The sequence below is a fragment of the Saimiri boliviensis genome, chromosome 8 (genome assembly GCF_048565385.1).
Source record: "Saimiri boliviensis isolate mSaiBol1 chromosome 8, mSaiBol1.pri, whole genome shotgun sequence".
In the NCBI taxonomy this organism is placed as follows: domain Eukaryota; kingdom Metazoa; phylum Chordata; class Mammalia; order Primates; family Cebidae; genus Saimiri; species Saimiri boliviensis.
Window position 1 is genome coordinate 49,611,405 of NC_133456.1, and position 22,788 is coordinate 49,634,192.

At 40.3% G+C, this 22,788-nt stretch overlaps 1 protein-coding gene across 4 annotated transcripts in view; it reads left to right on the plus strand.

The window, feature by feature from the left end:
* The window catches only part of LOC120367205 (protein GVQW3-like), a 693,292-nt gene that overhangs the window by 289,457 nt on the left and 381,047 nt on the right, over positions 1-22,788 (plus strand). The gene's annotated exons all lie outside the window — the stretch shown is intronic.

Genomic DNA, 22,788 nt, shown 5'->3' on the forward strand with positions numbered 1-22,788 from the left:
CTTTTTCTAAAGGACTTCTGCTTGGAATCTGGCATTGAACAGAGGCCAGAAAGGTCCTGGGGTGACTGTCAGTGGAGGCTTGAAGGAAAGGGAAGCAAATGCTATTGGAAGGGTCATAAAAGAAAGATTATGTTATACATTAGTAGGACAGTTGATTAGACAAGCTCCTGTAGTTACTTGAAAAATATAAGTATCTGATTAACTTATATATCGAAGTTATTTCCAGACAGGATATTCAAAGTGCCACCTGGTTCTTTGAGCTGCTTATAAGTACAGTTAGAGAGAAAGAAATTTAAAAAAGGAAATATTTCATTTTTTAAGCAGAATTCAGAAGAAATGTTTTCATCCCAGAACTTGCTGGTTTAGCAAATAAAACTATTTCTCATTCCTGTAGTATTAGTTAGGAGAAATTTTTCAACCTAGGTAATGGTCTCAGGGCCAATGTAAGACAACAGAACACTGTCTGTAAAATGTGGCTTTGCATTCAAGAACCTATAAAATCATTTGTTAAGACGTTAGAAAGATAGAGTGGTGTCTTACAGACCCTTTCTTATAAAAAAAAGGACTTGTAATAATCTTAAGTGCATGGTATGTTGATCCTCTCAGCTTGACAATGGGAGTTTTACAAATCTCAAGAGTCAAATCTTATAGCACTTTGACTCACAGTCCAAAAGTAGAGACAGATTTTGTGGGTGTTGCTTTTGTCTAGTGGAGTAAATTAAAACTTGATATCTAGGAATTCCACAGAATTTTTAAAGGGATCATATCAGCTTAAACTGAAATATAGCAGAAGTAGTTCTGAATAAAATGAGGCCCCCAGACCTCTAACTTACTTTGAGTACAAAGCAGGTTGAGAAAGCGACCCATCTGTACACATGAAACTTTTTTTGTGTGAAAAGGAAGAATGACTCTAAGGAAACAGCTAAAGCCCAGTGCTTAAAGCCAAGAGAAATAGAAAGTGATCCAAGATTATGGCCGAATTGGGTCCTGATCAAGGAATCTGTGATATGTGCCCAGTTGGATTTCAGAATTGCTATGAACGTCTGATGATTATGTACCTTCTATTGTCCCCACTGTTGAATGAGAGTGTCTACTGTAGTGTTTCTGACCCATCCTCACCTCACGTTGTATATTGAGAATGTGTTGGGGTAGTTAGAAACTTGCCTCTTGAGGTTACGTGCCTTCAGATCAAGAGCTGCACATACCTTCAGATCAGAAGCTTCAGTCATGTCTGAAACGGATTTAAATGACAATACTCTAGACTCCAAAACAGAATCTGAGGCTATAATGGATGAGACGAAATCCTGGTGGTTCTTGGGGGTTAGAGGGATGTATTTTTCATGAGGGGAGGAGCCCAAAGGTATATGACAATAAACTCTTGTTTTAGTGGCTCATAATGAACCATGCCTTCCAGTATTTATGCTCTAGTTTAGTCCCCTCTATGAATTTGGGTTGGTCTGTCACCCCCTTTAAAAAGTAAAATGTGCTGGAAGCAATGCCATGTCAGGTCTGGGCAGCAGCCACTTCTGAATTCTTAGAAGTAAGTTCCCACACAAGTCCAACTATCTTAAGATCACCATGCTGTAAGGAAGCCCAAACCATCCAGGTAGAAAAGCCATGTGGATGGGAACCAAGACACCCATGCAACACCCCTAGCTGAACTCAGCTAACCTTCAGCACCGAGTTGCCCTCACCTGAGTGATACTTGTCAGTGAATTAGTTGAGCTATCTATGCAAATGTCATATGGGGTACAAATGGTCCTCCCAAGCTTTGTCCAAATTGCAGATTTATAAGAAAGTAGAATTTTAAGCTACTTTGGGATGCTTTGTTATAAAGCAATAGATAATTGAAACATCTTTAATTTCTACCTTGAGTTATTTTTGTTGCAGATATCATGTTGTCGGAAATTTCTTTGAGATCATGGGGGCGATGTCTCTTAATATATATTCCTTCATCTCTTTTTTGTTGATGGTGCTTTCTTTATCCTCTCCAGCCCTCCCCCACAAATTACCTATGTGTTTGTTACTGTTATGCCCTTTCTATTTGTTACTAATCAACAAATAATTTAACTAAGTTGTTGAATAACTTAGTAATTCAACTAAAATGAAGTATTGGCTTATACATAAGAATGTGAAGTGATATATGGAAAGGGCAAATTATAATGGCTTCATTTCAGGTTTCACTCCTGTGTTCTCTGCCCAGGAGTGATTTCACCATGTGGGTTTCAGTATTTCGAGTGTTTCTGTGGCACAGAAAGTAACCGTTAAAAGTTACAAAATCCTCTGCTTGTAATCCAGTGACTAATGCTATCCTTTCTGTTATTCCCACCTCATCTTCAGCAATCCCTTATAGTAGTAAATAGGCCATATAATATATTGTTCAAATGATCACAATGCCTCTATATGAACGGGCTTCTGTTTTTATTTGCACTAGGATGGTAGGCATAAATGGGCAAATCAAGTTAGCAAGCCACATTATTTGTAAGCTTGGATTTTGGATAATATAAATGGCGTGCACCTTCTTGAGATCTACCTGCTTAGCTTTCCTGCTGTGGAAAAGAATAAGACTGGGTAGGGACAGTCGCATGCTGAGGTTTGAGTGTTCTTGTCTCCTCCAAAATTCATGTTGCAACTTAACTCCAAATGCAGCAGTAGTAAGATGTGTGGCCTTCGGGAGGTGATTAGGTTAAGAGATCTCTTCTCTCATGGATGGATTAGCACTCTTATAAAAGGGCTGGAGGGAAATAGCAAAGCCCCTTTTTGCCTCTCCACCTTTTGCCATCTGAGGACATAGCAAGAAGGCACCATCCTGGAAGCAGAGAGCAGCCCTTACCAGACTCTGAACCTGCTGGTGCCTTGATCTTAGACTCCGCAGCCTCCAGAACTGTGAGAAGTAAATTTCTGTTCTTTATAAATCACCTAGTCTATGATATTTTGTTATAGCAGGGGGAACAGACTGAGGTATCTCACTTCTCCTTTGGCCTGCCTATGTCTCTACATCTCATTGTTTCCAGCAATGAATTATTGCATTGACCTTTTTGGATGGGGTCATCTGCATATTGAAGGAATTCTATATCCTGCCTAATTTCTATGAAGGTTATATATAGCCGTCAGTGACTTTCCTCATTTGGGGCCAGGTTACAAAGCACATGGCAGAGTTTGTGGTTTGTGGTTCATAGCCTGTGATCTGGAATTTCCTTTATCTACCTTATCATTACTATGGGGATATACTTTCCTTCTATTTTTGTTTTTTCAAATTGCTTTTTGGGGTTTAGAGGGAAAGAAGTGGAATTATATATCTTTACTATGTTATCAATAACTGGAAGACCACTATTTTGATATAGAGTTAGGACCATGATATAGAGTCAAACAGAAGAAAACAGATTATAGTACATTAGTTATGATATGTATCCATTTGTGTTAAAAAATACATTTTGCATTCCTAACCTACTACTAAGAATATTTATTTCACTGCTAAACAAAGTTATTTTGTGGAATGGAGAGGGTGTATATAATTCTGAAATTTTTGCAATGAGCACAAATTACTTTTATAACTCAGAAATCAAAGAAGATAATTTCATTTTGGAGAGAACCAAAAAGGTTTAGGCTTCTGTGGCCCTTATTACATCATGGTGTTGAAGATCCATGCCACAAACAAGGTATCTTGTGGTTAAGCATGAAATGCCCTTTTATTTTGACCTTGGTAGCCTCTCATTGAAAATTTCCCATTGCGGACCTTACAGGGAATTCTCTTCCTGAGCTCAAGAAAAGCTAAAAGTTGCAAGAAAAGGAGCACTTTGATGCTGTAGGTTAAAGGCTACTAAGATAGGATTGAATTAACCACAGTAATAGCAAAAAGAAAATCCCTTGTCTGTGGGATGGTTGATGCATATTGTCTGGGCTTCTGAGTCCGCAGTTGGCCTGTTCTCCTGATTCTATTTATTTCCCTGGGTCACATTACCATTTCCCTGCCCAGTGTCCACTGAGTTCTTCTGTCCTGGGACAGCATTAATATTTTAGCAATGGTAATCTATCCTTTGGCATATACAGAATGGAGGAGACAAGGAGTAAATCACAGCAATAAGCCTGTGCTGCCAGAGTTTCCTTGGAGGGCTTTACTGAGCACACCAAGAAATGGATTCATGAAACTTTGTGTGCTAGAGTGGAAAGTAAAACACAGAATTGAAATAGAGTGGTGCACACAGCTGTCACACTCATGTCAGAAATCTAGACGAGAAAGGGAGGCATCAGTGGCTCGAAAAGACCTTCCAGGGAAGTGAAAAGCTGCTATCGCGTGTCAAGAAGCTGACATGGGAACCAGGCTTGACAAGTCATTTTGATGCTGAGCCGGAAAATTCCTTGGAAATAAACACATTGTTTAAAAAAGGCCAAAAAATCCAAATCAATATAGAGAAGAGAGTCAAGGGAATGAATAAAAATGAGTAAATGAAGGATAATAATGGCTCCTGTACCCGCTCCTGATAATAACCTGGACCTCAGCAAAAGCAGGTATTTGAGGTTAAGAGGTTGACTTCTGCAGTGGGAAAAATATAACCAAAGAGCCAGGTGGACCTACACTGAGACCTACCTTGCCCACTTGTCACTTGGATTTAGAATATTGGGAAAGCAACTTTTCTCTGCTCTAGAAAAATTCGCAGTTGGTTCTGTGTGGTTTCATTGATTCTGACTTTGGATTTCTTTATCTATAATGTGCAGATAATAGAATTTTGTCCAGGATGTCATTTTGAAGATTAAATGTGGTAACACTGATAAACACCTGTAGTCTACAGAAATTGTTCAGGATTGTTCAGTAAGTGCCAGTTCTCTGGAGCTTGTCCTCTGCCCCCAAGCTCTCCGGGGTGGAACACTTCTGTGCCTTGACCTTTCTCCTCTTTCTGTTTCTCCTCTTCCTCTTTCTCCTTCTCCTGCTCTGTAAAGACAGTGAAGCCCTGAGCTGGCAGATAAATTGGACTCCTGCTCAGGTGAAGCAGAGAGAATTCTTGATGTATTTTTTCTGTAGCTGAGGAAGCAAGTTGCATTTGTGCTCCTGGTTTCCATTACTGGGCTGGTCATATTTTATCTTCTCTTAAGTGGCAGCCAGATCCCTCCAGGTCAGGTCAACACAAACTCTGAATACAGGAGAGAGAGGCAGGTACAAAAGCTTGTCAGAAGTATTTATTTCTCTTACAGCTGTACTATCTAAAAGAGGCACTAAAATTTTCCAACCTGAGGCTGGGAGTTGCAGTTCTCCTCTGCAACTGTCCTTTGAGCCTCAAGCATGTTTCCACTCAGCTGATTCTCCATGATGCTTGGGGCTTGTTCCTTTGCCCAGATTTCATGACAGCACCTACCTTCTCAAAGCCATTGTTAACTCCACATTGCCTGTAAAATAGACTTCCAAATCCTTACCCAGGTATCCAGTGCCTGCTACTCTGACTCCAACTTACTCTTCATTTTATTTTCTACCATCCCTAAGCACTTGGCAGTCCAATACCAAACTGTTCACTATTTCCCACATACTTCTTATATTTTCCTGCCTCTGTGCCTTTTTGATGTGTCTGGAATGGTCCTTTCTCCTCTTTCTCCTCCTTACTCCCATGGTCAAGTCATACTTGGTCTGCAAAGTCCACCGCCAATGTAAGCCATGAGGTTTTATTTGTGCACCCTTCCACTGAGAGCAATCCTGCCTTTCTCTGAACTCCTTTGGTTTTCTGTGAACACAGCACCAATAATTGGTACTAAGATTTCTCTACTCTGTCGTACAGGCTTTTCTAAGCTTACTGTTGTTCTTCCCTAATAGAATGTAGGCCCCTTGAAGATAAGACTTGTGCCCTACCCCTGCTGCTTTTCCTCACAGTGTCTAATATACTTTGGCAACGGGATGACTGAATTTGAGGACATTAGTTGATCTGTTTTCATATACACAATTACTGAAGACATAGGAGTTGTTGCACCAAGGATGGCAAATTCCTGCCATGCATGCCCTCACAGCTCCTCTGGTACTGGTGGAAAAATTCTCACACATTCACCCCAGTCAGGAAGTGGCTGCTTGGAGAAGTGGGTAGAGAAGGATGCTCAGGTTGTATCTTGTGCCAGTGGGATGGAGTGCTGTGACTGATTGGTGATGTCTCCTATTATTGATGGATCAGAATTGACAGGAAGGTGGAAACATTATGTTTCCATTTTGGCAAAAAGAAAGTCCTGATAAATGAGATGGGCATACTTACAATGAAAACTGACTCTTCTAAAATTGTTAGGAGACAACATAGAATTAGAGTCACCAAACTTAACTTTCATTTGCGCCTCTTTTACTTGAGAGCTAGTGGAAAATTATTTAATCTTCATTTTTCCACACGTCAACTGAGTTACTATGACCTATTTTGCCCACCTCTGCAAAGAAGTATTTTTCGGTGTTATTATGGCAAAAGGTGATATATATGAGTATATCAGTTTATTTTATCTTAATTCTGATGACTTCCCTTTTGGCCTAGAAGCTTCTGGACTGTCTATGTCCAGCGATGTCCATGCTGACCTCCAGTTGAGACATCTTAGGCCTAGCAGTGAGGCCATTTGAGATTCAAGCCTTCTGACTAGAGAATCCTGCACTTAACTCTCTCTTACCAAGTGAGGCCACAGAAGTGAGAATGGACACAGCTCTCCTGTTGTGTTTTGCACACACTGAATTTAATACCCAACCCATTTGCCCTTTATGTATAATTAATGAATAAGTGGCTCATGAGGACAGAGGACAGTTCATCAATTCTGCATGTCTTCTTTGCGTTTATTCCTCAATCTATTTATTAACGAACAAAAAACACCTAAAAATAACCTTTCCTCTTAAACAACACAATATTTCAATCCAAATAAAATTATTTTTTAAAAAAATGGCATTAGTGTATGTATAGTTTTCTCTCCAATGTAGTTTCCAACCCCAATAAGTAAGTTCTATGCTATGGAGAAGTTATATAGAAATAAAACTAAGTGTATTCAAACTAGTTCATCATTTTTATGTTATTCTCTCCTTTAAGGTCTAAGAAATAACTTGACCTATTGACTCTTTTAAATATTAAACCCCTTTTGTTGACCCTTTTATTGGCCATCTACTTAATGTTAAGTGAAAGAGCCCTAAAAATGGATCCAACATTTAAAATCTATTACAATTGCCCTTCAATGGGCAAGAGAGTAGATTTGTCTGTATTGAGTGCTCATGAAGTCAAATCTTGTGGGGCTTTTCTGATCTGGACTGGGAAGTCACCTCAGCCCCCTTGGGCCTCCTGCTGAAATGGACTCTTGCAAGTAGGAAACGTAAATTAAGTCAAAAGATTGGAGTTCTAGAAAATCTGCCATTCTTCACCCCCTCCAAAGCCATAGAAGAAAATAAAACAGTAAAAGGAAAGAGATTTATGAAATGGCTAATGAAAACTAGTCACATAAGGACATGAAGCCAAGAAAATCTGAATGGGCAAACTAAGCATCAGATATTAGAATGTTAAAGAGATGGTTGCTCTCCCCAGTTGTGTAAAGCTGGGTGGTTTTCCCAGCTATATGATGCACCTGCTGACTGGTCGCCTCGTGCTCCTACACAGAGAGACTTAGAAGACACTAAAGACCTCTGAAGGGCACTTATTACCATCACATAATAGGATATTTTGTGATCTGAAAAAATTATTTGATTGAATGCTTTAGTGATTACAGTATTGATTTGTTCCTCTTGTCACATTTGTGACATCTGTGTTATCATCCCAGGGAAAACAACATGGTTGTGATTTGTTACCTGTATTGTTTTCAGGATAAAAACTGGATGAATTTCTATGTGTGTGTATTTTTCCCTCATCAGGTGAAGCTGTTAATAATTAAAATTAGGTTTAGACATTGGGTTTAAGAAATAAACAAAGCACTTGATTGCTTTTTGGACACCTTCATTATGGGGAAGAACTTTAGAGGAAGGCGGGAGAAAGGACTTTTCAAGAAATTGCTATACAACATGGTGAAGAAATCTCTCTGTGATTATAAAGACATAAAAGAATAGTTGGATGATGAGACCATTTGATTCTCCTGGGAACTCTACTGACATTTCTGATAATGGAGAAGGGTCTCTGTGTGAATCTCAGAAATATTCTGTGATTTTTTCCCTCTTCTCTCTTCATCTCAATGGGTTCCTGGCCAAGCCCCAGGACCAGGCACTGAGAGAGAGGCTGGCTCTCAGCTCACTATCAAGATGAAGTGAAATGCCAGATGTGCCCCAAATACTGTCTGAAATCTCCAGGGAAGTTAGAAAAAAAACTTCAGAGCTGTCTACTTTGTGAACAAAAAAATCCTCAAATTAAGCAATCCAGGGTAGCTTCTGACCAACCCTCAGTGCTTGTCTCTTACAGCACGGTTGAGAAATCCTGTTCCAGTCAATGTGGATCTCTATGGGAAGGTGCTGAGGGTGTTTGGGGAAGGTCACATTTCAAGTGGAAAGTTGAAAATTTTCACAGCATGGAGAAAAGAGAACCACTGTCCACAGGAGACAGGTCTTCATTAGTCTTAACTAAAATATTGACATTTCAATCGGGCTTTTGGTAATAATTGCTGTGTTGCACAAATACAAAATGTCCAGCCAGGCCAGCACTTAGAACACCTGTCCTAGATACTTAAAAGTAACTAACTAAAACTAGATGGCTTTTAAAGAGAACTAGAAAACAAGACACATACTAGGAGAATATGTTTCAAATGACAGCTGGAAAGGACTGTTATCCAAAATTCACAGACAAAAAAATCTCTTAAAACTCAACAATAAGGAAACAAGCGATCCAATTAAAAAATAGGCAAAATACCTGGACCTCAAAGAAAATACACAGATGGCAAAGAAGCATATGAAAAATGAAAAGATGCTTGATATAGTATGTCATTAGGCAAAGGGAATTGCAAATTAAAACAACAATTAGATACCACTATGTACTTATTAGAATGGCCTAAGTCCATAACACTGGTAACACCAAATGTTGGTGAGGATGTGGGGCAACAGGAACTCCTATTCATTGCTGGTGGAATTACTAAATGGTACCATCACTTTGAAAGATGTTTTGATAGTTTCTTACAAAACAAAATGGACTCTTGTCATGCAATCCAGCAATTTCACTCCTTGATATTTTTCCAAAGGAGTTGAAAACATGTGTCTATGCAAAAAAAAAAAAAAAAAACCTGCATGCAGATATTCATAGCATCTTTATTCTTAAATCCAAAAATTTGGAAGTAACCAAGATGTCCTCTAATAGGTGAATAGTTAAATAAAACGTGGTACATTCAGACAATGCAATATTATTCAGCACAAAAAGAAATGAGCTATTAAGCCATGAAAAGACATAGAGAAACTTTAAACGCATATTACTAAGTAAAAGAAGCCATTCTGAAAAGGTTATATACTGTATGATTCTAACTATGTTACACTTTGGAAGAGGTGAAACTGTGGAGACAGTAAAAAGATCAGTAGTTTCTAGGGACTGGAGGGAGTAGGAACAGAGGGCACTTAGGGTAGTGAAACTACTCTGAATGGTACTAAAACAGTGGATACTTGTCATTACACATTTGTCCAAACCCACAGAATGTACAACCTCAAGGGTAAACATAATGGTAATAGACTTTGGGTGATAATGATGTGTTAATGGAGGTTCATGGATTGTAACAAATGTACTGCTCTGGTCAGGGATGTTGATAATAGGAAAGGCTGTGTATATGTGAGTACAGGGGGTATATGACATCTCTGTAATTTCCACTCAATTTTACTGTGAACTAAAACTTTCCTAAAAAAAAATAAAACCTAGTAAAGAAAATAGATGGCTTGAAATTTGGAGGAAAGTAAAAAATGTCAAATATAAGAGGCAATGACAGCAGAGAAGCTCTGTTTCTTTGTAGCACACTGGCCTTTCTTTGGTTTCTTAAAACCCATTTGTGCCTAGTGTTCCCATTATTGGGACACTAAGCATGTGGGAGTTATTTATATCCTGCTGCTCAAAGTCATCACCAAGATCTGATTGCAGAAATTTAAAAAATTGCAACTTAGGCATAAATGGGTTAATAATTTTGAAGTGGCTACTATTCTTGGAGTCCATTTGGGCACAGAAGGGCTTCCCATGCATTATGCCACTTAATCCTGATAGCTGCCCTATTCATACGTGTCAGATTAGATAAGGAACCTGAACTTTGGGGTGGCTCTATGGTTTCTCTAAGGGAGTCCAATTGGTGGGGATGTCAAAACACAAATTCTAATGCATAATTTATGAGCATCCATCCTGAAATTCTTAATCCTGGTTCTATACACATGAGAATCTCTTATGGAACTTCCAAACATGCACATTCTTCGGTCTTACCCAACACCTCCAGGTGGTGGGCTGAGAAACCTTGGCTTTTGCTTGTTTATATATTCAGCTCTCCAGTCGATTCTGAGGCACAGCCCTTCAGAGCCACACCACAGGCCTGGGATGAGTAGGCTGTGCTTGCCTGGACTGGAGAAGGCCAGAGAAGTGGCAGAAGAGCCTCCCACTGGTGCTTGGAAGAGAGTGGGGTAATACATAGGCACAAGGTTGATTCTGCTGCCCAGCATCACCAAAGACACTGCAAGATCCCTCTTCTTTACTGTGCATGGGAGTTTTTAAGATCATTTTTTTTTTTTTGCTTCAAGCCCCCAGCCCAATTCTTCACACAGAGTAGGTGCTCCAGCATGCTTGACAAATGACTACACAAATGCTTCATTCTCTCTATAGCTCATAACGCAGGAAATTTAGGATGTAGACTGAAAGGGTGTGATTAACATCTGGAAAGCAATACTCTTTAGTCAATGAAAGAATAGAAGGGAGAAGAATGTTCTGAATGGCTGAACACCAGACCTTTCCATGTGTCATTTCATTCCTTCTCAAGACTGCCCTCCAAAATAACCTCCATTATACACACTGAACAGATGAGTAGCTGGAGTTCAGAGAATTTACATATTCTGCTCAGAGTCATAGGGCTAGTGTGGGAAAGGCCAGAATTTCCACCTATCTATCTGACACAAAGCCATGCTATTTCTTTCTTTCTTTCTTGTTTTAAAATTATACTTTAAGTTCTGGGGTACATGTGCAGATTGTGTAGGCTTGTTACATAGGTATATAGATGCCATGGTGGTTTGCTGTCTCCATCCCCTTGTCACCTACGTTAGGTATTTCTACTAATGTTAGCCCTCCCCAATCTCCCCACCCACTGCTATCCCTCCCATAGTCTCCCCCCTACCCCCCAACAGACCCCAGTGTGTGATATTCACCTTCCTGTGTCCATGTGTTCTCATTGTTCAACACCAACTTATTAGTGTGAACATGTGGTGTCAGTTTGCTGAGAATGATGGTTTCCAGATTCATCCATGTCCCTACAAAGGACATGAACTCATCCTTTTTTATGGCTGCATAGTATTCCATGGTGTATATGTGCCACATTTCCTTTATCCAGTCTATTATTGATGGGCTTTTGGGTTGGTTCCCTGTCTTTGCTATCGTAAACCGTGCCGAAATGAACAGACATGCACTAGTAGGACAATTTATAATCCTTTGGGTATATACCCAGTAATGGGATTGCTGGGTCAAATGGTATTTCTATTTCTAGATCCTTGAGGAATCACCACACCGTCTTCCACAATGGTTGCACTAACTTGCACTCCCACCAACCATGTAAAAGCGTTCCTATTTCTCCACATTCCCTTCAGCATCTGTTGTCTCCAGATTTTTTAACAATCACCATTCTAACTAGTGTGAGATGGTACCTCAATGTGGTTTTGATTTGCATTTCTCTAATGACCAATGATGATGACCATTTTTTCATGTTTGTTGGCCACATAAATGTCTTCCTTTGAAAAGTGCCTGTTCATATCCTTCACCCATTTTTTGATGGGGTTGTTTGTTTTTTTTCCTTGTAAATCTGTTTTAGTTCTTTGTAGATTCTGGATATTAGCCTTTTGTCAGATAAGTGGGTTGCAAAAATTTGTTTCTATTCTGTTGGTTGCCAGTTCACTGTAATGATAGTTTCTTTTGCTGTGCAGAAGCTCTTCAGTTTAATTAATCCCATTTATCTATTTTGGCTTTTGTTGCCATTACTTTTGGTGTTTCAGTCATGAAGTACTTGCCTATGCCTATGCCCTGAATGATATCGCCTAGATTTTCTTTTTATACTCTGTGTCTCCTGATTAGAGAATAGTCTTTATCCAGAGCAGCACCATTCAATGTAAGACAAGCCACAAAGGTGAACCACATGTCATTTTAAATTTTCTAATAGCCATATTAGAAAGATAAAAAGAACTGGTGGAACTAATTTTAATGTTATTTAAATTTAACCTAATATAACCAAATTATTATCATTTAAACATTCAGCCAATTAAAAAAATCTCAAGAAGCTATTTTACATTGTTATCTTCATGCTAAGTTTTCAAAATCTGGTGCGTATGAAACATTGACAGCACATCTCAGTTAGGACCAGCCACATTTCAAGTGGGACATGTAGCTCGTGGGGACTGGATGGACAGTGAAAATCTAGACAGTTAGTTGTGCTATAAGGGCACTTGCTTGGGTTGATGTGGGGAAACTTGGTGTTGGTAACTCAGGAAGAGATGACAATCTGAAGGGCAAGTAGGCAGTTTGGTGCCAAGAAAATGTATTCATTCATTTCAGAAATTACTGAGTACTTACTTCATGCCAGACACTGTTCTAGGCCCTAGGGTAGAGAGGTGAACAAACCCAAGTGCTTCCACTAATGGACTCTTAGTAGAGAAGACAGACAGCAAGTAAATAAACACATAATGTAAGTGTTTTGAGAAAAATGATGTCAGAAAGCAGATAGAATGTGTCAAGGACTATTTTTGATGCGTTAACAAGGAGGGGTCTTTCTGAAGAAATGATATTTGAGTACCAATTGGATGAAGCCAACATAGGTATATTGGAGGAAAGGGTGTTTTTGGCAGAAGGAACCTGAAGATGGCAACAGGCTGAGTATGTTCTGGGAGTAGCAAGGCCAGGCCCATGTTGGAGGAAAGGGCTGATGGCAAGAAAAAAGACTCAAGGATGAGACTGGAGTTGGCTCATGTGAGGGCTCATATGGTGGGGTAAGGACTATTCCAGTATGATGGGAAGTGTTCACAGAGTTTTGAGTCAGGGAGTGAGGTTCTGTGATCTGCATATTCTATAAAGGGTAATCCTGGCCACAGTATAAAGAATATACTGGGGTTAGAGAAGCATAGAGTGGGCAATGACAGGTTTTTACTGCAGGAAATGTGTAGAACTCTGAGGAACGTGTTCAACTATCTTGGAATGAGGATGAGCAAACAATGGACAAGATTCAATTCTCATGGCACAGCTATACTAACTGTTAGTTTATATGCTATACAGAGACAAGCTGATGATCAGAGAGCATTTCTCACATTACACTGTTGAATGATATGAAACGAATTATCAAGACAGGATGTCAGACAGAGAATTATGTGAGGGCCAATTGCCAAAGCTGGGGTAGGATGGCTTCCAGAAGACAAGAATTTGATTAGGAACCCAGAAATGCCAGACCCTGCCTCAGCCCAGCTACTTCTCTTCTCTTGGAAGGGCCCAAGGAAGGCTAAATTTCAATAAATGACATGTGGGAAGTAAGAGTAGTACTTCATTGCTACTGACCTTGTATTAAGAGCTTTGATGTAGAAATACTGGGTTAAAAAATGGTGCAAGAGTCATGAAAGGGGGTTCCCCTCTCTTAGACACAAATCTTGGAATCTTATGAAAACAGATGAGAGCAGCCCTTTAATAGAATGTCAGCTTATTAAGGGCTGGGATCTTATCTTGTTTATAGTCACATACCCAGAGATAGAACATCTAATACATGCCCAATATTTGTTGCATCCATCCACCCATTCATTTGGCAACTCCTATGTCTGATGACCATCTTTACCAGGCACTGAGCTACAGCAAGGAGGAGACATGGCCATTGAATTCTGAATTCATAGTCTGCCATCAGAAACAGGCTTTCGCTACAAGACAGCGAGTTCCTCAGAGAGGAAGGAGAGCTTTCTCTGAGAGCATGCAAGAGGATTCCCAAATCCAAGGCAAGGTAGGATGGGGAGCCCTCCCTGAGGCAATGGTGCATGCCGAGATCCTTGTGGGGTTTAGAATGGGAGATTTCTGGCATTTGTAAACAGTAAAAATACACTTTGTTGTTGAACTCACTGGCATTATGTAGGTAGCTTGAATGCAGAACTGAATATTTAGAATGATAGAATAATGATTAGTTAGCAAATGTAAATGATGATAAAGGCTCATTTATATGTATAACCTATGCTTTTCTTAAATTTGATAAAATGAAAAGCAGGAGTATATGCTCATTTAAAAAACTCTACATTCATACCATTCATTTGTGTAATATGGCATCTGATACCTGATTATCATAATTTTACCTAAATAATGAATAAATTAGACAGGGGAAAAATTAAAACCTTTCATATTAGACACAATTGTAATTCTTTTACTGTGACATTCACATTTAAATTCTTAATTAAGCCTGCATGCTTTTTTTTTTACAGAAGTACATTTTGTAGATATAGTTAATTTTTTAGTATTTGCATCCATGAGAGGAAAGAGCAGCAGAGGTAATTCCCCAAAACCAAAGTTTAAAATCCTTCTCCACTGGGCTGTGTCTATCCTGTACAATGCCTGGTATTTGCTTTCCTAAATGATGCTCTTTATGGGATAATATTAACATATATTTGCATATCCAGAAAAGAAAGAAAATAGCTGATATAAATCAGCAGAAAGAATATGGTAGGAGCTGAGTGATGGAGAAGTCTTATGGGATTGACATTATTTTTCAGTGATAATGTATAATTGCCTAGCCTACACATCATACGTTGAAATAGAAGATGATAGTTTTCTTTCCATCCCTCCTTCTTTCCTGCCTCCCTCTCTTCCTTCCTTTTTTCTTTCTGTAACCTCAATTTTTATACTATATTTCCCAAAATGTTGTGTCAACAAGGACACATAAATCCATCCAAGTTCAGATAAAACCTTAATAATAAATTTGGGGAAGCAGTTTATCAATATGATCATCTCTGTAGGAACTAAATACTCCAGTACATTTCTAGCCTGAAATCCTCTAGACACATGATCATAAACTTGAGGAAGACAGCCTCCTGCTGTGCATGTTGATACCTAATACAATTTTTTTTGGAAAATTACAGGGAATTCAGCAAGCGTCTTCAGTCATGGGAGGGCATTTTGCAGTGTTTGTTGCTGTCATCATCATAAAGATTAGAAACGATCTCCCTGCACTCGGTGTGCATCTTCTAGGATCAGGCATCAAAACAAAGATGGCAGAAATGCATTCAGAGCCCCACTTTATGAAATTACTTTGCTTATTGCATTTCTTTTCTTGGAAATGTAATTGCTTTGGAATTACTGGGATCACAAGGAAAAGCATGCCATCAAGAAAGTAAGCCATTGAGTGGGGAAATGTGATAAAGTCATTTTAAGTTTGACAGAAATGTTGGGGTTTTCTGATCCACAACTTCTGGGTAATTGCTTCAGTCTTTGCAAAGTCAGAGGAAACAGGTTCATGCATTTGTTGTTGCTATTGTTGTTCACAACACACAACAGATAGGCTGGTGCATTGCCAGAAGACTTGAAATTATTGAAATAATATGACATCTCTAAACACAACTACATAATCCAATCATCACAGAAATATAATTGTTCTGAGTTTGATTGTGAAACAATAAAAGAAGACAGAAAATAATGGATCAAGGTATCAAATACTAAACAGACATTAGGTTAAGCCAAACTTCTTCATTTTAGCAACAGCAATCTTAAATTCCCATTTAGCTCAAAAAAATTTAGCAAAATATTATTTTCAGTAGTTGTACAAGATATTATAAAAGTAGCAAAGCATTTTTTTTAGCATGAAGTATATGCTTCTGAGAGTAAAAGTGTGTAGATGTATACACACAAACACATCCACACACTGGAAATCTCATCCTTGTTATTCTTTTGGTACTGTGTACATGCAAAGATGTAGACTTAGTTGGGTTCCAAGCTAGGTTTTTTTGATGGCAAGTAACAAAAATGGATTTGGGCTAATGTAGCCAAGGAGAAATGTGCTGGAAGGAATGCGATTGCTTACAGAATCAGTGGGAGGCTGAAGAAGCAGGCTTGGGAAAGGGCAAGAATCAAGGCAGTTCTAGTTAACAGGAATTATTTTGCAGCATCATCAGAGTGCCCAGACTCCTGAGTGAGCCTCAAGCATTTTCTTTCTGTTCAATCCTTGGTCTAAACTGAGATTCCTGGAAGGGAGTGTTCAATTGACGTATTTACTCACAAGCTCATCCTTGGAAGGAGAGAGTGGGATACTTCCATCAACTGTCCCGCCAGACTGTATCCAATGGAGGAGGGTGGGTCCCTGAAAGGATGGACACTGGGTAGCCAAAAACAGCAAACCCAAACAGTCAACAGTGTGAGGGTAAGTTTTATTCACCTTAACCCTGAGTGATGATCCTAACCCTGAATGGAGAACTGACCATCTCCTCTTAGACCATTTCCAAAGTACAAGCAGGACTTGGCATGACGTCATGAGCTCCTGATGGAATCTGAAGACTAGAGTCTTAAACTAGTCAGTTTTGTGACTTTTTGCAACATTCTTATCTTTGTTGCATCTTAGGTTCCCCATCTTAGCCATCTCACAAAGTTATCATAGACACAAAGTGCAAGTATATGAAAGCACTTTGTGAAAGTTTACAGTGGTTTCCAAATGTTCCTGTGAGTTTGAGAATCCTCTAATAGTGACTGCAAGAGCCTAGAGAGAGACACGGAGACCTAGGAGCAGGTCCTAAGCATGCCCTGGGTAATGAGGTCAGTGCCCACTCCATGAATGTGTGTCCCTGACAGATTAGATGTGTGAAATGCCTGTGTACCCACCAGACTTAGGGCATACCTTATAAATCAAATTCTTCACTTTCCTTTTTCTAAAATGATGTTCCATGTTGCTTGTTCCCAGCAGTCTGTAAGCTTCAGGAATCTGCCTGGATTTTTGGTTCTTAAATGATAAATGAAAAACATACACAGAGAGGTCATATTTTATCGGAGAAATGTGTCCCTAGAGTTCTTACATAATTTGAAATTTACCTATTCAAAGAATAATATCAACAGACAATGGGAGGGTGTTTGTTTGCCAGCTAAATGAGTGTTCCCATGTGGCCGTACCATAAACTCTGTTTACAGTTCACTTGCCTTCTTTATGCTAAGATTAAATTATGTGATTACCAACAAAATTTAATTGGGTAGGAAGAGGTTGTATTATTTCAAATTTTGTACATTAAGAGAGGCTCAAAATATTATATGTCACATAATTTTGAATTCATGTAATTTATGCAATGTGGTGTCACTGTAATTTAGGACCATGTTTACTTTCTGCAATGCCCAACACACTACCACTGTCAAACATATGCTATTTAGTAAATGCATAAGGAGGAACCCAGTGAGGTTTGGGTACTATAATGTACATTTCACCTTAGCCCACCTATAGAACACTTTGGTTTTAGTAAACCTGGGCACTGATGTCTGACGGCTGTGTCCTGTTTTCACACAGGCAACTCTTGTGAATTGAATGAAGTTTTCATTGCCACGCTGGGCCGATTTCTCAGTTGTGAAATGAGTTTCTCTGCTTTTGCTAAGGGGTTGAGCAATACAAGTCAAGGGAGAAAACCTCACCTAGATTTCCTTGGTTAGCTTCAAGGAAGCCTTTACACTAAGAAAGCCATTGCCATAGGACTGATAGAGAAAACACTGAAAGTGTGTATAAGCATGACCCACCCTGCTAGTGCAGCCTGGGGCATTGGCCCACGGGGTCCCTGCAACAAGCCTTTGAAGTCCTCATGTTCATTCTTGTTAATGAGGCAACTGAGGCCCCTAAGAATCAACTCACTGCCCAAAGTCCCACTGTTGATACATAGTAAGGCTGGGCTCACTGCAAAACTGTGTCATCATTCACAAGCAACCCAGGTTCTCCTTTGAAGGCAAGACCTTTAAGCCATTTTACAGGGGAGCGCCTGGGACCTTTTCTCTTGTTTTCTCTCATAAGCTCTCCCTCCCATACCTTTTCATGTTATTTTCTAAAAACAATTCTCAGTGCTATGCCCATAAAATTCATTTTTTTCAAGAAATGATTAGGTGTTTTGTCAAATAAATAAAGTCCTAAGACTCTGTATGAGGTAAAGGAAAAGCATTATATTCCAAAAAGAGGTGGCTATACAAATTACCTGAAAAATGTTTAATAGGACAGTAGGATAATTCTTGGATGAATATATATCTTTCAAGTGAAACACTCTTTGGTGTAGTTACATGGGCATGGCATAGATGAATTATAAAATAATTTTCTAGATTTCCCTGCCTACATCCTTGGCTCTGACTGGAATCTTTCCTCCAGCTTCGGTCATCTCTCTTCTTTTTGTGTGTGTTTCAGTATGACCTTGACTAATGTTGCACTGGGAACTTAATAAATGAAGCTGTTCTTCTCAGTTATTCATGATGTTGTCCACCCAGATTCTATCACTTCCTGAAATAAAAATAATCTCTTACCGTGGTCTGGAGGTTCATAGTACACAAAGCACTTTCTGCCTATCTGATCTCATTCCATCCTCTCAGTGCCGCCTGGCTTAGAGACAGTATAAATATCACCGCTTTCTTATGGATTAGAAGCTTGAAGTGCAAGATATTTTGTGGCTTGCCAGGGCAGGAGAGCTGGGATCCACGCCCATGTCACTTGATGCGATGCCCTCTGTTCTTTTTCTTTTGCCACACAGCTTTTCCCCAGGGACACTCCTTGGCTGCTGCCCACTTCTCCCCAGGTCTGTATCATGGGGCTTGGAATATCCACAAATGAATGTGACCTGAAGTAGCAGCCCAGCAACTGCCATCACAGGCAGTGCCTGCTCTTCCCCTTTAGGGCGTAATTATTTGTATCTAAGTGCTGCTTTCCAACCAAAGCCTACTGTCCAAATGGCAATTCATTGACTCTAAAACTCAGGCGTGGTCAGTTGCCATCCTGTTCCAACCCTCTTACATCTTAACTCACTGTTCTAGAGAAGAAGCTTTGTGTAGCTTCCTAACCAGAACCAACTGACAACACATGGGGGCCCTGCTGTAATTAAGTATTGATTTCATGTGACGTGTGTATACAGAGGAGGCACATCTCATTTGTGGGCTGCTGTTATCTGTCGGTAGAACAAAATGTGTGATTATCAGTGGATGTCCTGTGGCTATCTATGGCGTATTGTATTGCTCATCCATCTAATCGTAGAGGCGTTATGGTACGCCACTCAAGAGTGAGCCATTTGTCTTAACACGGCACCTGCTGCTGTTGGCCTGGGCTTTTGTTCATAGAAATAGCTGCACAGATTCTTCACTGAAACTCTTTCTTAGTTCCAATTTGCTGTTGCCAGAATGGAGAACTAGCAGGGTCCATCCACGGTAATGTAACATGGCTGTGGCTTCAAATAAATGGAGCACCAGGCACTATTTCTCATCTGCTTTCTTTGAGACAGTCACACCTCCTGCCATTATTCTGGTTTCCCTGCTGAACCCAGGAGAAGAGGACACGTAATTGTGGACAGAACAAAGTTCACCTCATTAAGATTGTCAGGAAATGCTGGAGGTTCTTGAGTCCCCCATCATCTTTATGCATCATTCATGGGCTCCCAGGTTGAACTGAGACTGCTCTGCTTTTTACATTTGAGGGGGAAGGTATATCGGGGAGGGGTGAGGGAAGGGGCTTCATGCCCATTGTGGGAATGAGAGCCTGAGGAACTGAAATCTGAGTCTCCTTTAATTGTGTGATTTCTCTTTCCACTTGACAGTTTCATCTCTACCCAGCCACTGGCTGTCTTTACTACAAACTCTCCTAACAGTGGAATCAGAGTTTCTAAATATATGAACTTTTTGTGTAGGCGTCTTTGCTTATTTGGCGTTTTCCATCTTGGGGTGGGAGGTCGCATGGAATAGCTTTCGTGGATAGTGCTTTTGCTGTTCCCAGTTGCTCAAAATACTGCCCTGGGGTATCAAGAGCTGAACCAATTAAAAAATCTTGTTTCCTGTACCAGTGTTCTTTCCTTTGACGCAGTGGGTGTCTCTCTTACCTACTGCTACCTAAAGTTATTTCCATTAGGTGTTTCTTTCCTGTTGCCATGTAAAAGGATTAAAAATAGCATTGTAGACAGACTGATTTTAGGGGGAAATTTTGCAGTCCTGTGGACCATTGTGGGTTATGTCTTTGAAGCACACACTGAACTCCACAAGCTCCATTTTAAATGTTGTTTTTATCACATCCCATTCACCTGAGTCCAGAGTCCTGAGCTAGGGAATAGGGAATGGCAGATAATTGCCAATTGCACCATGAAAGTGTTATCTACATATCAAATATGTCACTCAGGAATCCAGTGAATGAGTCAGAGACAAAAGTTTAAAATAAGATCATCATTCTTGCGGGTCCTCCTTCCCTACATTGCAGCAAGAGTCTGTTAGGGATCATATCGAAAAATAAAATTGCAGAAATCAAGGATGTTTCTTTCCGTGTGTCTAGGTGGGGAATGGAGGGTCAGTAGGAGAGAAAATTTAGACTTTGGGGTGAGAGGAATCTGGGTTCCATTTTCCCAGCTCTGTGATATTGAACAAATCAATCCCTCATCCCTAAGGAGTCTCAGCCTTCTTGTCTACAAAATGTGGGCAAAATAGTGATCTTGCTGGTCGAGACGATTAAACAGGCAACACCTATAAAGCCACGTAGCTCATGCCACACACATGAAGCATCCTGTGGCACACCACCCTCAACACTGGGTGAATGCCATTCTGAGTTAATTACAGCTCTGATTGTGTAGACCGTTTCCAAAGTTTAGTTGTGTTTCTTTCATACAGTCATTTGAGCTATCTACAGGGTGTTTCCTGTAGGTTACAACTGGCTACTGGAAGACATCCTGAGTGATTATTCAAAGGGGCCCATTGAGAGGTTGAGTGATGAGTCTGGTGAGAATTCTGTGGTGTGCTTAAGAGTCATCTGGGCATTTGCTAAGTCTAGTCAGATTCTAGGACTCCACCCCATAGAATCTGATACAGCAGGCTTGAAGAGGGGACCCTGAAATTTGTACAAAGTTCTCCTCAGGTAAATATAATATAGAGGCCTTCTGAACTAGACTTCAAAAAATACCCCCAGAAACATGCCCACAAGAGAAACACTCAGGACCTAGTAATATGGAAGTGGGGCAGGGAAGTGCTGGGAAGAAAAGGGCATGGTCCCTGGTGAGGGCTCCACCCCCAGCCTGTGCTCACAGACCTAGGTGAGAACAGGCACTTCTGCCTTTGTGCCCAAATATTGCATTTCCCAAGACCACCGTGGCCTGCCACGCCCTCATCCTATGACTGTAAAAACCCTGAAACCCTAGCAGGCAGACACAAGAGGAGCACATTAGTGGAGGATCACATGCATGGCTGGAGAAGAGGAACGCACCAGTGTAGCAGGATACCAGCACACTGGCAGGCCATTGACTGGTAGAATGATGTGGAGTTTGGCTGAGTTGGTTGGAAAAGAGTCCGGCCACTGAGCACCGGATTCCCGGTGAAAACTTTCTCCCTTCTGGCTCCCCCATCTGCTGAGAGCTACTTCCATGTAATAAAACCTTGCTTTCATTCTCCAAGCCCATGTGTGATCCGATTCTTCTGAGACACCAAGGCAAGAACTCTGGGATACACAAAGCCCTCTTTCCTTTTGATAAGGCAGGGATCTAATTGAGCTGGCTAACACAGGCCACCTATGGACAGATAAACTAAAACAGCACCCCATAACACAAACCCACTGGGGCTTCAACTGTAAACATTCACCACTAGAGACTGGGTCGAGCCCCACAGCCTGCCCCTCTATATGCTCCCCTAGAGGTTTGAGCAGCCAGGCACTGAAGAAGCAAGCCACACCCACCTCCATCACAGGCCCTGTGAAGGGGACAAGGGAACTTTTCCTGTTTCACTAGGACTGACCACTGGAAAGTGCCACTCATGGGAGATGAGACAGCAGCCTTCCAGTCACCAAAGAGCTGTGATATGGACAAGGATGGGATTTGTCCTGGAGCCCCTGGGGTCAAAACAGAGCCTAATGGGTAGAAATTCTAGGGAGCAAATTTCCATTTAATATAGATTAGTATTTTTTCTAAGAATTAATGCTGTTCAAGTATGACCTATGTAGCTCCAGGGGGAAGGAGCCCTCCGACTCAGGAGGAATTTAAATTTGTCTGTCTGAGTGGCCTCTGGGAATTTTATGTAGGGATTAACTCATGCTCTTAGCCCCTAATGGCACTAAGTTACTTTTATTGTCATTGTTTGCCTTTAGGTCCAGTGTGTTCACTCTCACAGGTGTTTGTTACCCACTAACTCAGTGCTTGATTCTATGAGGATGAGGCAGAAAAGAGCTGTGCAAATCCAAGACAGAGTGTGATTTTTGCAGATGCTGTTATTAGAAAAGAAAGAATCGAGTTTCACTTTCAATATGGAAAGAGGTAGTAGGTATTTCTGGCAATGAGAAGAGAGGGAGGGATTACCCATTGGAGGAAAGAGGTAATGGATAAGCTGGTTCCCCTTTGAGAAGAAAAATTCTTTCATATCGGCTTTTAACAGATGAAGCAAAGTTTTCATTTTCTTTCAAAAAAGTGTTTTCCTACCTTTCTCTTCAGAGATGTGAAATTCTAGATGTCTCCTAGAAATAAAATAGATTGCTAAACAC